Genomic DNA, 13,639 nt, shown 5'->3' on the forward strand with positions numbered 1-13,639 from the left:
CTGCTCTACTTATGTACATGCTCTGTTCCTACTTGGAGAAAAGTTGCCTCAGCTGTGTGCTAAAACCCTCTGTAGTTTTCACATGTTCTAATAGATGACAGAAGAGCACTTCAAGTGAGCCTAAACGCAAGTCCTTTTGAAAACAGTAGGGTATGGCAATTTTGCGATCAGGAGCAGAGTGGCGCAGCGGAAGCGTGCTGGGCCCATAACCCAGAGGTCGATGGATCGAAACCATCCTCTGCTAAACCTTTTTTACTTAAATACATGCTCTGCTCCTACTTGAAGAAAAGTTGCCTCAACTCTATGCTAAAACGCTCTGTATTTTTCTCCTGATCTAATTTATGACGGGAGCACTTCAAATGTGCCTAAACGCAAGTCCTTTTGAAAAGTTGTGGGTATGGCAGTTTTGTGATCAGGAGCAGAGTGGCGCAGCGGAAGCGTGCTGGGCCCATAACCCAGAGGTCGATGGATCGAAACCATCCTCTGCTAAGACTGCTTTACTTATAAACACGCTCTGTTCTTACTTGAAGAAAAGCTCACACATGTGCTCCTCATGTGTGCCTAAACACAAGTCCTTTAGAAAACACCTGTGAATTGGAGTTCTTCTATGGCGAGCAGAGTGGCGCAGCGGAAGCGTGCTGGGCCCATAACCCAGAGGTCGATGGATCGAAACCATCCTCTGCTAAGACTGCTCTACTTATGTACATGCTCTTTTCCTACTTGGAGAAAACTTGCCTCAGCTGTGTCCTAAAACCCTCTGTAGTTTTCACATGTTCTAATAGATGACAGAAGAGCACTTCAAGTGAGCCTAAACGCAAGTCCTTTTGAAAACAGTAGGGTATGGCAATTTTGTGATCAGGAGCAGAGTGGCGCAGCGGAAGCGTGCTGGGCCCATAACCCAGAGGTCGATGGATCGAAACCATCCTCTGCTAAGACTGCTTCACTTATAAACATGCTCTGTTCTTACTTGAAGAAGAGCTCACACATGTGCTCTTCATGTGTGCCTAAACACAAGTCCTTTTGAAAACACCTGTGAATTGAAGCTCTTCTATGGCGAGCAGAGTGGCGCAGCGGAAGCGTGCTGGGCCCATAACCCAGAGGTCGATGGATCGAAACCATCCTCTGCTAAGACTGCTTCACTTATAAACATGCTCTGTTCTTACTTGAAGAAAAGCTCACACATGTGTGCCTAAACACAAGTCCTTTTGAAAACCCCTGTGAATTGGAGCTCCCCTATGGCGAGCAGAGTGGCGCAGCGGAAGCGTGCTGGGCCCATAACCCAGAGGTCGATGGATCGAAACCATCCTCTGCTAAGGCTGCTTCACTTATATACATGTTTTATCCCAAATAAAGAGCAACTTCCACATCCCGCTTGTTCGTTCAGAAAATCTGTGTGTATGCCCTATTCATACGCCTCATTGACTAAGCCACCTGAATGAGATGGAGAATTAGTAGGGCAAGCGAGTCATGCCCCAGTGGCCTGTCGAAGTAGTCGTTCATCCGGATTACTTTGTGTGCTGGCCTTGTTTAAATGCCGATGCTGTTGTTGTCACTGTAGCCAAAGTAATGGGGGCACATGAGCACAGGTTTTTATCAGCCCCAGTGGCCTAATGGATAAGGCACTGGCCTCCTAAGCCAGGGATTGTGGGTTCGAGTCCCATCTGGGGTGGTTTACAGCAGAGTGGCGCAGCGGAAGCGTGCTGGGCCCATAACCCAGAGGTCGATGGATCGAAACCATCCTCTGATAAGACTGCTCTACTTATGTACATGCTCTGTTCCTACTTGGAGAAAAGTTGCCTCAGCTGTGTGCTAAAACCCTCTGTAGTTTTCACATGTTCTAATAGATGACAGAAGAGCACTTCAAGTGAGCCTAAACGCAAGTCCTTTTGAAAACAGTAGGGTATGGCAATTTTGCGATCAGGAGCAGAGTGGCGCAGCGGAAGCGTGCTGGGCCCATAACCCAGAGGTCGATGGATCGAAACCATCCTCTGCTAAACCTTTTTTACTTAAATACATGCTCTGCTCCTACTTGAAGAAAAGTTGCCTCAACTCTATGCTAAAACGCTCTGTATTTTTCTCCTGATCTAATTTATGACGGGAGCACTTCAAATGTGCCTAAACGCAAGTCCTTTTGAAAAGTTGTGGGTATGGCAGTTTTGTGATCAGGAGCAGAGTGGCGCAGCGGAAGCGTGCTGGGCCCATAACCCAGAGGTCGATGGATCGAAACCATCCTCTGCTAAGACTGCTTTACTTATAAACACGCTCTGTTCTTACTTGAAGAAAAGCTCACACATGTGCTCCTCATGTGTGCCTAAACACAAGTCCTTTAGAAAACACCTGTGAATTGGAGTTCTTCTATGGCGAGCAGAGTGGCGCAGCGGAAGCGTGCTGGGCCCATAACCCAGAGGTCGATGGATCGAAACCATCCTCTGCTAAGACCGCTCTACTTATGTACATGCTCTTTTCCGACTTGGAGAAAACTTGCCTCAGCTGTGTCCTAAAACCCTCTGTAGTTTTCACATGTTCTAATAGATGACAGAAGAGCACTTCAAGTGAGCCTAAACGCAAGTCCTTTTGAAAACAGCAGGGTATGGCAATTTTGTGATCAGGAGCAGAGTGGCGCAGCGGAAGCGTGCTGGGCCCATAACCCAGAGGTCGATGGATCGAAACCATCCTCTGCTAAGACTGCTTCACTTATAAACATGCTCTGTTCTTACTTGAAGAAGAGCTCACACATGTGCTCTTCATGTGTGCCTAAACACAAGTCCTTTTGAAAACACCTGTGAATTGAAGCTCTTCTATGGCAAGCAGAGTGGCGCAGCGGAAGCGTGCTGGCCCCATAACCCAGAGGTCGATGGATCGAAACCATCCTCTGCTAAGACTGCTTCACTTATAAACATGCTCTGTTCTTACTTGAAGAAAAGCTCACACATGTGTGCCTAAACACAAGTCCTTTTGAAAACCCCTGTGAATTGGAGCTCCCCTATGGCGAGCAGAGTGGCGCAGCGGAAGCGTGCTGGGCCCATAACCCAGAGGTCGATGGATCGAAACCATCCTCTGCTAAGGCTGCTTCACTTATATACATGTTTTATCCCAAATAAAGAGCAACTTCCACATCCCGCTTGTTCGTTCAGAAAATCTGTGTGTATGCCCTATTCATACGCCTCATTGACTAAGCCACCTGAATGAGATGGAGAATTAGTAGGGCAAGCGAGTCATGCCCCAGTGGCCTGTCGAAGTAGTCGTTCATCCGGATTACTTTGTGTGCTGGCCTTGTTTAAATGCCGATGCTGTTGTTGTCACTGTAGCCAAAGTAATGGGGGCACATGAGCACAGGTTTTTATCAGCCCCAGTGGCCTAATGGATAAGGCACTGGCCTCCTAAGCCAGGGATTGTGGGTTCGAGTCCCATCTGGGGTGGTTTACAGCAGAGTGGCGCAGCGGAAGCGTGCTGGGCCCATAACCCAGAGGTCGATGGATCGAAACCATCCTCTGCTAAGACTGCTCTACTTATGTACATGCTCTGTTCCTACTTGGAGAAAAGTTGCCTCAGCTGTGTGCTAAAACCCTCTGTAGTTTTCACATGTTCTAATAGATGACAGAAGAGCACTTCAAGTGAGCCTAAACGCAAGTCCTTTTGAAAACAGTAGGGTATGGCAATTTTGCGATCAGGAGCAGAGTGGCGCAGCGGAAGCGTGCTGGGCCCATAACCCAGAGGTCGATGGATCGAAACCATCCTCTGCTAAACCTTTTTTACTTAAATACATGCTCTGCTCCTACTTGAAGAAAAGTTGCCTCAACTCTATGCTAAAACGCTCTGTATTTTTCTCCTGATCTAATTTATGACGGGAGCACTTCAAATGTGCCTAAACGCAAGTCCTTTTGAAAAGTTGTGGGTATGGCAGTTTTGTGATCAGGAGCAGAGTGGCGCAGCGGAAGCGTGCTGGGCCCATAACCCAGAGGTCGATGGATCGAAACCATCCTCTGCTAAGACTGCTTTACTTATAAACACGCTCTGTTCTTACTTGAAGAAAAGCTCACACATGTGCTCCTCATGTGTGCCTAAACACAAGTCCTTTAGAAAACACCTGTGAATTGGAGTTCTTCTATGGCGAGCAGAGTGGCGCAGCGGAAGCGTGCTGGGCCCATAACCCAGAGGTCGATGGATCGAAACCATCCTCTGCTAAGACCGCTCTACTTATGTACATGCTCTTTTCCTACTTGGAGAAAACTTGCCTCAGCTGTGTCCTAAAACCCTCTGTAGTTTTCACATGTTCTAATAGATGACAGAAGAGCACTTCAAGTGAGCCTAAACGCAAGTCCTTTTGAAAACAGTAGGGTATGGCAATTTTGTGATCAGGAGCAGAGTGGCGCAGCGGAAGCGTGCTGGGCCCATAACCCAGAGGTCGATGGATCGAAACCATCCTCTGCTAAGACTGCTTCACTTATAAACATGCTCTGTTCTTACTTGAAGAAGAGCTCACACATGTGCTCTTCATGTGTGCCTAAACACAAGTCCTTTTGAAAACACCTGTGAATTGAAGCTCTTCTATGGCGAGCAGAGTGGCGCTGCGGAAGCGTGCTGGGCCCATAACCCAGAGGTCGATGGATCGAAACCATCCTCTGCTAAGACTGTTTCACTTATAAACATGCTCTGTTCTTACTTGAAGAAAAGCTCACACATGTGCTCCTCATGTGTGCCTAAACACAAGTCCTTTTGAAAACACCTGTGAATTGGAGCTCCCCTATGGCGAGCAGAGTGGCGCAGCGGAAGCGTGCTGGGCCCATAACCCAGAGGTCGATGGATCGAAACCATCCTCTGCTAAGGCTGCTTCACTTATATACATGTTTTATCCCAAATAAAGAGCAACTTCCACATCCCGCTTGTTCGTTCAGAAAATCTGTGTGTATGCCCTATTCATACGCCTCATTGACTAAGCCACCTGAATGAGATGGAGAATTAGTAGGGCAAGCGAGTCATGCCCCAGTGGCCTGTCGAAGTAGTCGTTCATCCGGATTACTTTGTGTGCTGGCCTTGTTTAAATGCCGATGCTGTTGTTGTCACTGTAGCCAAAGTAATGGGGGCACATGAGCACAAGTTTTTATCAGCCCCAGTGGCCTAATGGATAAGGCACTGGCCTCCTAAGCCAGGGATTGTGGGTTCGAGTCCCATCTGGGGTGGTTTACAGCAGAGTGGCGCAGCGGAAGCGTGCTGGGCCCATAACCCAGAGGTCGATGGATCGAAACCATCCTCTGCTAAGACTGCTCTACTTATGTACATGCTCTGTTCCTACTTGGAGAAAAGTTGCCTCAGCTGTGTGCTAAAACCCTCTGTAGTTTTCACATGTTCTAATAGATGACAGAAGAGCACTTCAAGTGAGCCTAAACGCAAGTCCTTTTGAAAACAGTAGGGTATGGCAATTTTGCGATCAGGAGCAGAGTGGCGCAGCGGAAGCGTGCTGGGCCCATAACCCAGAGGTCGATGGATCGAAACCATCCTCTGCTAAACCTTTTTTACTTAAATACATGCTCTGCTCCTACTTGAAGAAAAGTTGCCTCAACTCTATGCTAAAACGCTCTGTATTTTTCTCCTGATCTAATTTATGACGGGAGCACTTCAAATGTGCCTAAACGCAAGTCCTTTTGAAAAGTTGTGGGTATGGCAGTTTTGTGATCAGGAGCAGAGTGGCGCAGCGGAAGCGTGCTGGGCCCATAACCCAGAGGTCGATGGATCGAAACCATCCTCTGCTAAGACTGCTTTACTTATAAACACGCTCTGTTCTTACTTGAAGAAAAGCTCACACATGTGCTCCTCATGTGTGCCTAAACACAAGTCCTTTAGAAAACACCTGTGAATTGGAGTTCTTCTATGGCGAGCAGAGTGGCGCAGCGGAAGCGTGCTGGGCCCATAACCCAGAGGTCGATGGATCGAAACCATCCTCTGCTAAGACCGCTCTACTTATGTACATGCTCTTTTCCTACTTGGAGAAAACTTGCCTCAGCTGTGTCCTAAAACCCTCTGTAGTTTTCACATGTTCTAATAGATGACAGAAGAGCACTTCAAGTGAGCCTAAACGCAAGTCCTTTTGAAAACAGTAGGGTATGGCAATTTTGTGATCAGGAGCAGAGTGGCGCAGCGGAAGCGTGCTGGGCCCATAACCCAGAGGTCGATGGATCGAAACCATCCTCTGCTAAGACTGCTTCACTTATAAACATGCTCTGTTCTTACTTGAAGAAGAGCTCACACATGTGCTCTTCATGTGTGCCTAAACACAAGTCCTTTTGAAAACACCTGTGAATTGAAGCTCTTCTATGGCGAGCAGAGTGGCGCAGCGGAAGCGTGCTGGGCCCATAACCCAGAGGTCGATGGATCGAAACCATCCTCTGCTAAGACTGCTTCACTTATAAACATGCTCTGTTCTTACTTGAAGAAAAGCTCACACATGTGCTCCTCATGTGTGCCTAAACACAAGTCCTTTTGAAAACCCCTGTGAATTGGAGCTCCCCTATGGCGAGCAGAGTGGCGCAGCGGAAGCGTGCTGGGCCCATAACCCAGAGGTCGATGGATCGAAACCATCCTCTGCTAAGGCTGCTTCACTTATATACATGTTTTATCCCAAATAAAGAGCAACTTCCACATCCCGCTTGTTCGTTCAGAAAATCTGTGTGTATGCCCTATTCATACGCCTCATTGACTAAGCCACCTGAATGAGATGGAGAATTAGTAGGGCAAGCGAGTCATGCCCCAGTGGCCTGTCGAAGTAGTCGTTCATCCGGATTACTTTGTGTGCTGGCCTTGTTTAAATGCCGATGCTGTTGTTGTCACTGTAGCCAAAGTAATGGGGGCACATGAGCACAGGTTTTTATCAGCCCCAGTGGCCTAATGGATAAGGCACTGGCCTCCTAAGCCAGGGATTGTGGGTTCGAGTCCCATCTGGGGTGGTTTACAGCAGAGTGGCGCAGCGGAAGCGTGCTGGGCCCATAACCCAGAGGTCGATGGATCGAAACCATCCTCTGCTAAGACTGCTCTACTTATGTACATGCTCTGTTCCTACTTGGAGAAAAGTTGCCTCAGCTGTGTGCTAAAACCCTCTGTAGTTTTCACATGTTCTAATAGATGACAGAAGAGCACTTCAAGTGAGCCTAAACGCAAGTCCTTTTGAAAACAGTAGGGTATGGCAATTTTGCGATCAGGAGCAGAGTGGCGCAGCGGAAGCGTGCTGGGCCCATAACCCAGAGGTCGATGGATCGAAACCATCCTCTGCTAAACCTTTTTTACTTAAATACATGCTCTGCTCCTACTTGAAGAAAAGTTGCCTCAACTCTATGCTAAAACGCTCTGTATTTTTCTCCTGATCTAATTTATGACGGGAGCACTTCAAATGTGCCTAAACGCAAGTCCTTTTGAAAAGTTGTGGGTATGGCAGTTTTGTGATCAGGAGCAGAGTGGCGCAGCGGAAGCGTGCTGGGCCCATAACCCAGAGGTCGATGGATCGAAACCATCCTCTGCTAAGACTGCTTTACTTATAAACACGCTCTGTTCTTACTTGAAGAAAAGCTCACACATGTGCTCCTCATGTGTGCCTAAACACAAGTCCTTTAGAAAACACCTGTGAATTGGAGTTCTTCTATGGCGAGCAGAGTGGCGCAGCGGAAGCGTGCTGGGCCCATAACCCAGAGGTCGATGGATCGAAACCATCCTCTGCTAAGACCGCTCTACTTATGTACATGCTCTTTTCCTACTTGGAGAAAACTTGCCTCAGCTGTGTCCTAAAACCCTCTGTAGTTTTCACATGTTCTAATAGATGACAGAAGAGCACTTCAAGTGAGCCTAAATGCAAGTCCTTTTGAAAACAGTAGGGTATGGCAATTTTGTGATCAGGAGCAGAGTGGCGCAGCGGAAGCGTGCTGGGCCCATAACCCAGAGGTCGATGGATCGAAACCATCCTCTGCTAAGACTGCTTCACTTATAAACATGCTCTGTTCTTACTTGAAGAAGAGCTCACACATGTGCTCTTCATGTGTGCCTAAACACAAGTCCTTTTGAAAACACCTGTGAATTGAAGCTCTTCTATGGCGAGCAGAGTGGCGCAGCGGAAGCGTGCTGGGCCCATAACCCAGAGGTCGATGGATCGAAACCATCCTCTGCTAAGACTGCTTCACTTATAAACATGCTCTGTTCTTACTTGAAGAAAAGCTCACACATGTGCTCCTCATGTGTGCCTAAACACAAGTCCTTTTGAAAACCCCTGTGAATTGGAGCTCCCCTATGGCGAGCAGAGTGGCGCAGCGGAAGCGTGCTGGGCCCATAACCCAGAGGTCGATGGATCGAAACCATCCTCTGCTAAGGCTGCTTCACTTATATACATGTTTTATCCCAAATAAAGAGCAACTTCCACATCCCGCTTGTTCGTTCAGAAAATCTGTGTGTATGCCCTATTCATACGCCTCATTGACTAAGCCACCTGAATGAGATGGAGAATTAGTAGGGCAAGCGAGTCATGCCCCAGTGGCCTGTCGAAGTAGTCGTTCATCCGGATTACTTTGTGTGCTGGCCTTGTTTAAATGCCGATGCTGTTGTTGTCACTGTAGCCAAAGTAATGGGGGCACATGAGCACAGGTTTTTATCAGCCCCAGTGGCCTAATGGATAAGGCACTGGCCTCCTAAGCCAGGGATTGTGGGTTCGAGTCCCATCTGGGGTGGTTTACAGCAGAGTGGCGCAGCGGAAGCGTGCTGGGCCCATAACCCAGAGGTCGATGGATCGAAACCATCCTCTGCTAAGACTGCTCTACTTATGTACATGCTCTGTTCCTACTTGGAGAAAAGTTGCCTCAGCTGTGTGCTAAAACCCTCTGTAGTTTTCACATGTTCTAATAGATGACAGAAGAGCACTTCAAGTGAGCCTAAACGCAAGTCCTTTTGAAAACAGTAGGGTATGGCAATTTTGCGATCAGGAGCAGAGTGGCGCAGCGGAAGCGTGCTGGGCCCATAACCCAGAGGTCGATGGATCGAAACCATCCTCTGCTAAACCTTTTTTACTTAAATACATGCTCTGCTCCTACTTGAAGAAAAGTTGCCTCAACTCTATGCTAAAACGCTCTGTATTTTTCTCCTGATCTAATTTATGACGGGAGCACTTCAAATGTGCCTAAACGCAAGTCCTTTTGAAAAGTTGTGGGTATGGCAGTTTTGTGATCAGGAGCAGAGTGGCGCAGCGGAAGCGTGCTGGGCCCATAACCCAGAGGTCGATGGATCGAAACCATCCTCTGCTAAGACTGCTTTACTTATAAACATGCTCTGTTCTTACTTGAAGAAGAGCTCACACATGTGCTCTTCATGTGTGCCTAAACACAAGTCCTTTTGAAAACACCTGTGAATTGAAGCTCTTCTATGGCGAGCAGAGTGGCGCAGCGGAAGCGTGCTGGGCCCATAACCCAGAGGTCGATGGATCGAAACCATCCTCTGCTAAGACTGCTTCACTTATAAACATGCTCTGTTCTTACTTGAAGAAAAGCTCACACATGTGCTCCTCATGTGTGCCTAAACACAAGTCCTTTTGAAAACCCCTGTGAATTGGAGCTCCCCTATGGCGAGCAGAGTGGCGCAGCGGAAGCGTGCTGGGCCCATAACCCAGAGGTCGATGGATCGAAACCATCCTCTGCTAAGGCTGCTTCACTTATATACATGTTTTATCCCAAATAAAGAGCAACTTCCACATCCCGCTTGTTCGTTCAGAAAATCTGTGTGTATGCCCTATTCATACGCCTCATTGACTAAGCCACCTGAATGAGATGGAGAATTAGTAGGGCAAGCGAGTCATGCCCCAGTGGCCTGTCGAAGTAGTCGTTCATCCGGATTACTTTGTGTGCTGGCCTTGTTTAAATGCCGATGCTGTTGTTGTCACTGTAGCCAAAGTAATGGGGGCACATGAGCACAGGTTTTTATCAGCCCCAGTGGCCTAATGGATAAGGCACTGGCCTCCTAAGCCAGGGATTGTGGGTTCGAGTCCCATCTGGGGTGGTTTACAGCAGAGTGGCGCAGCGGAAGCGTGCTGGGCCCATAACCCAGAGGTCGATGGATCGAAACCATCCTCTGCTAAGACTGCTCTACTTATGTACATGCTCTGTTCCTACTTGGAGAAAAGTTGCCTCAGCTGTGTGCTAAAACCCTCTGTAGTTTTCACATGTTCTAATAGATGACAGAAGAGCACTTCAAGTGAGCCTAAACGCAAGTCCTTTTGAAAACAGTAGGGTATGGCAATTTTGCCATCAGGAGCAGAGTGGCGCAGCGGAAGCGTGCTGGGCCCATAACCCAGAGGTCGATGGATCGAAACCATCCTCTGCTAAACCTTTTTTACTTAAATACATGCTCTGCTCCTACTTGAAGAAAAGTTGCCTCAACTCTATGCTAAAACGCTCTGTATTTTTCTCCTGATCTAATTTATGACGGGAGCACTTCAAATGTGCCTAAACGCAAGTCCTTTTGAAAAGTTGTGGGTATGGCAGTTTTGTGATCAGGAGCAGAGTGGCGCAGCGGAAGCGTGCTGGGCCCATAACCCAGAGGTCGATGGATCGAAACCATCCTCTGCTAAGACTGCTTTACTTATAAACACGCTCTGTTCTTACTTGAAGAAAAGCTCACACATGTGCTCCTCATGTGTGCCTAAACACAAGTCCTTTAGAAAACACCTGTGAATTGGAGTTCTTCTATGGCGAGCAGAGTGGCGCAGCGGAAGCGTGCTGGGCCCATAACCCAGAGGTCGATGGATCGAAACCATCCTCTGCTAAGACCGCTCTACTTATGTACATGCTCTTTTCCTACTTGGAGAAAACTTGCCTCAGCTGTGTCCTAAAACCCTCTGTAGTTTTCACATGTTCTAATAGATGACAGAAGAGCACTTCAAGTGAGCCTAAACGCAAGTCCTTTTGAAAACAGTAGGGTATGGCAATTTTGTGATCAGGAGCAGAGTGGCGCAGCGGAAGCGTGCTGGGCCCATAACCCAGAGGTCGATGGATCGAAACCATCCTCTGCTAAGACTGCTTCACTTATAAACATGCTCTGTTCTTACTTGAAGAAGAGCTCACACATGTGCTCTTCATGTGTGCCTAAACACAAGTCCTTTTGAAAACACCTGTGAATTGAAGCTCTTCTATGGCGAGCAGAGTGGCGCAGCGGAAGCGTGCTGGGCCCATAACCCAGAGGTCGATGGATCGAAACCATCCTCTGCTAAGACTGCTTCACTTATAAACATGCTCTGTTCTTACTTGAAGAAAAGCTCACACATGTGTGCCTAAACACAAGTCCTTTTGAAAACCCCTGTGAATTGGAGCTCCCCTATGGCGAGCAGAGTGGCTCAGCGGAAGCGTGCTGGGCCCATAACCCAGAGGTCGATGGATCGAAACCATCCTCTGCTAAGGCTGCTTCACTTATATACATGTTTTATCCCAAATAAAGAGCAACTTCCACATCCCGCTTGTTCGTTCAGAAAATCTGTGTGTATGCCCTGTTCATACGCCTCATTGACTAAGCCACCTGAATGAGATGGAGAATTAGTAGGGCAAGCGAGTCATGCCCCAGTGGCCTGTCGAAGTAGTCGTTCATCCGGATTACTTTGTGTGCTGGCCTTGTTTAAATGCCGATGCTGTTGTTGTCACTGTAGCCAAAGTAATGGGGGCACATGAGCACAGGTTTTTATCAGCCCCAGTGGCCTAATGGATAAGGCACTGGCCTCCTAAGCCAGGGATTGTGGGTTCGAGTCCCATCTGGGGTGGTTTACAGCAGAGTGGCGCAGCGGAAGCGTGCTGGGCCCATAACCCAGAGGTCGATGGATCGAAACCATCCTCTGCTAAGACTGCTCTACTTATGTACATGCTCTGTTCCTACTTGGAGAAAAGTTCCCTCAGCTGTGTGCTAAAACCCTCTGTAGTTTTCACATGTTCTAATAGATGACAGAAGAGCACTTCAAGTGAGCCTAAACGCAAGTCCTTTTGAAAACAGTAGGGTATGGCAATTTTGCGATCAGGAGCAGAGTGGCGCAGCGGAAGCGTGCTGGGCCCATAACCCAGAGGTCGATGGATCGAAACCATCCTCTGCTAAACCTTTTTTACTTAAATACATGCTCTGCTCCTACTTGAAGAAAAGTTGCCTCAACTCTATGCTAAAACGCTCTGTATTTTTCTCCTGATCTAATTTATGACGGGAGCACTTCAAATGTGCCTAAACGCAAGTCCTTTTGAAAAGTTGTGGGTATGGCAGTTTTGTGATCAGGAGCAGAGTGGCGCAGCGGAAGCGTGCTGGGCCCATAACCCAGAGGTCGATGGATCGAAACCATCCTCTGCTAAGACTGCTTTACTTATAAACACGCTCTGTTCTTACTTGAAGAAAAGCTCACACATGTGCTCCTCATGTGTGCCTAAACACAAGTCCTTTAGAAAACACCTGTGAATTGGAGTTCTTCTATGGCGAGCAGAGTGGCGCAGCGGAAGCGTGCTGGGCCCATAACCCAGAGGTCGATGGATCGAAACCATCCTCTGCTAAGACCGCTCTACTTATGTACATGCTCTTTTCCTACTTGGAGAAAACTTGCCTCAGCTGTGTCCTAAAACCCTCTGTAGTTTTCACATGTTCTAATAGATGACAGAAGAGCACTTCAAGTGAGCCTAAACGCAAGTCCTTTTGAAAACAGTAGGGTATGGCAATTTTGTGATCAGGAGCAGAGTGGCGCAGCGGAAGCGTGCTGGGCCCATAACCCAGAGGTCGATGGATCGAAACCATCCTCTGCTAAGACTGCTTCACTTATAAACATGCTCTGTTCTTACTTGAAGAAGAGCTCACACATGTGCTCTTCATGTGTGCCTAAACACAAGTCCTTTTGAAAACACCTGTGAATTGAAGCTCTTCTATGGCGAGCAGAGTGGCGCAGCGGAAGCGTGCTGGGCCCATAACCCAGAGGTCGATGGATCGAAACCATCCTCTGCTAAGACCGCTCTACTTATGTACATGCTCTTTTCCTACTTGGAGAAAACTTGCCTCAGCTGTGTCCTAAAACCCTCTGTAGTTTTCACATGTTCTAATAGATGACAGAAGAGCACTTCAAGTGAGCCTAAACGCAAGTCCTTTTGAAAACAGTAGGGTATGGCAATTTTGTGATCAGGAGCAGAGTGGCGCAGCGGAAGCGTGCTGGGCCCATAACCCAGAGGTCGATGGATCGAAACCATCCTCTGCTAAGACTGCTTCACTTATAAACATGCTCTGTTCTTACTTGAAGAAGAGCTCACACATGTGCTCTTCATGTGTGCCTAAACACAAGTCCTTTTGAAAACACCTGTGAATTGAAGCTCTTCTATGGCGAGCAGAGTGGCGCAGCGGAAGCGTGCTGGGCCCATAACCCAGAGGTCGATGGATCGAAACCATCCTCTGCTAAGACTGCTTCACTTATAAACATGCTCTGTTCTTACTTGAAGAAAAGCTCACACATGTGTGCCTAAACACAAGTCCTTTTGAAAACCCCTGTGAATTGGAGCTCCCCTATGGCGAGCAGAGTGGCTCAGCGGAAGCGTGCTGGGCCCATAACCCAGAGGTCGATGGATCGAAACCATCCTCTGCTAAGGCTGCTTCACTTATATACATGTTTTATCCC

The sequence above is a fragment of the Leuciscus leuciscus genome (assembly GCF_965113295.1).
Source record: "Leuciscus leuciscus genome assembly, chromosome: 7".
In the NCBI taxonomy this organism is placed as follows: Eukaryota; Metazoa; Chordata; class Actinopteri; order Cypriniformes; family Leuciscidae; genus Leuciscus; species Leuciscus leuciscus.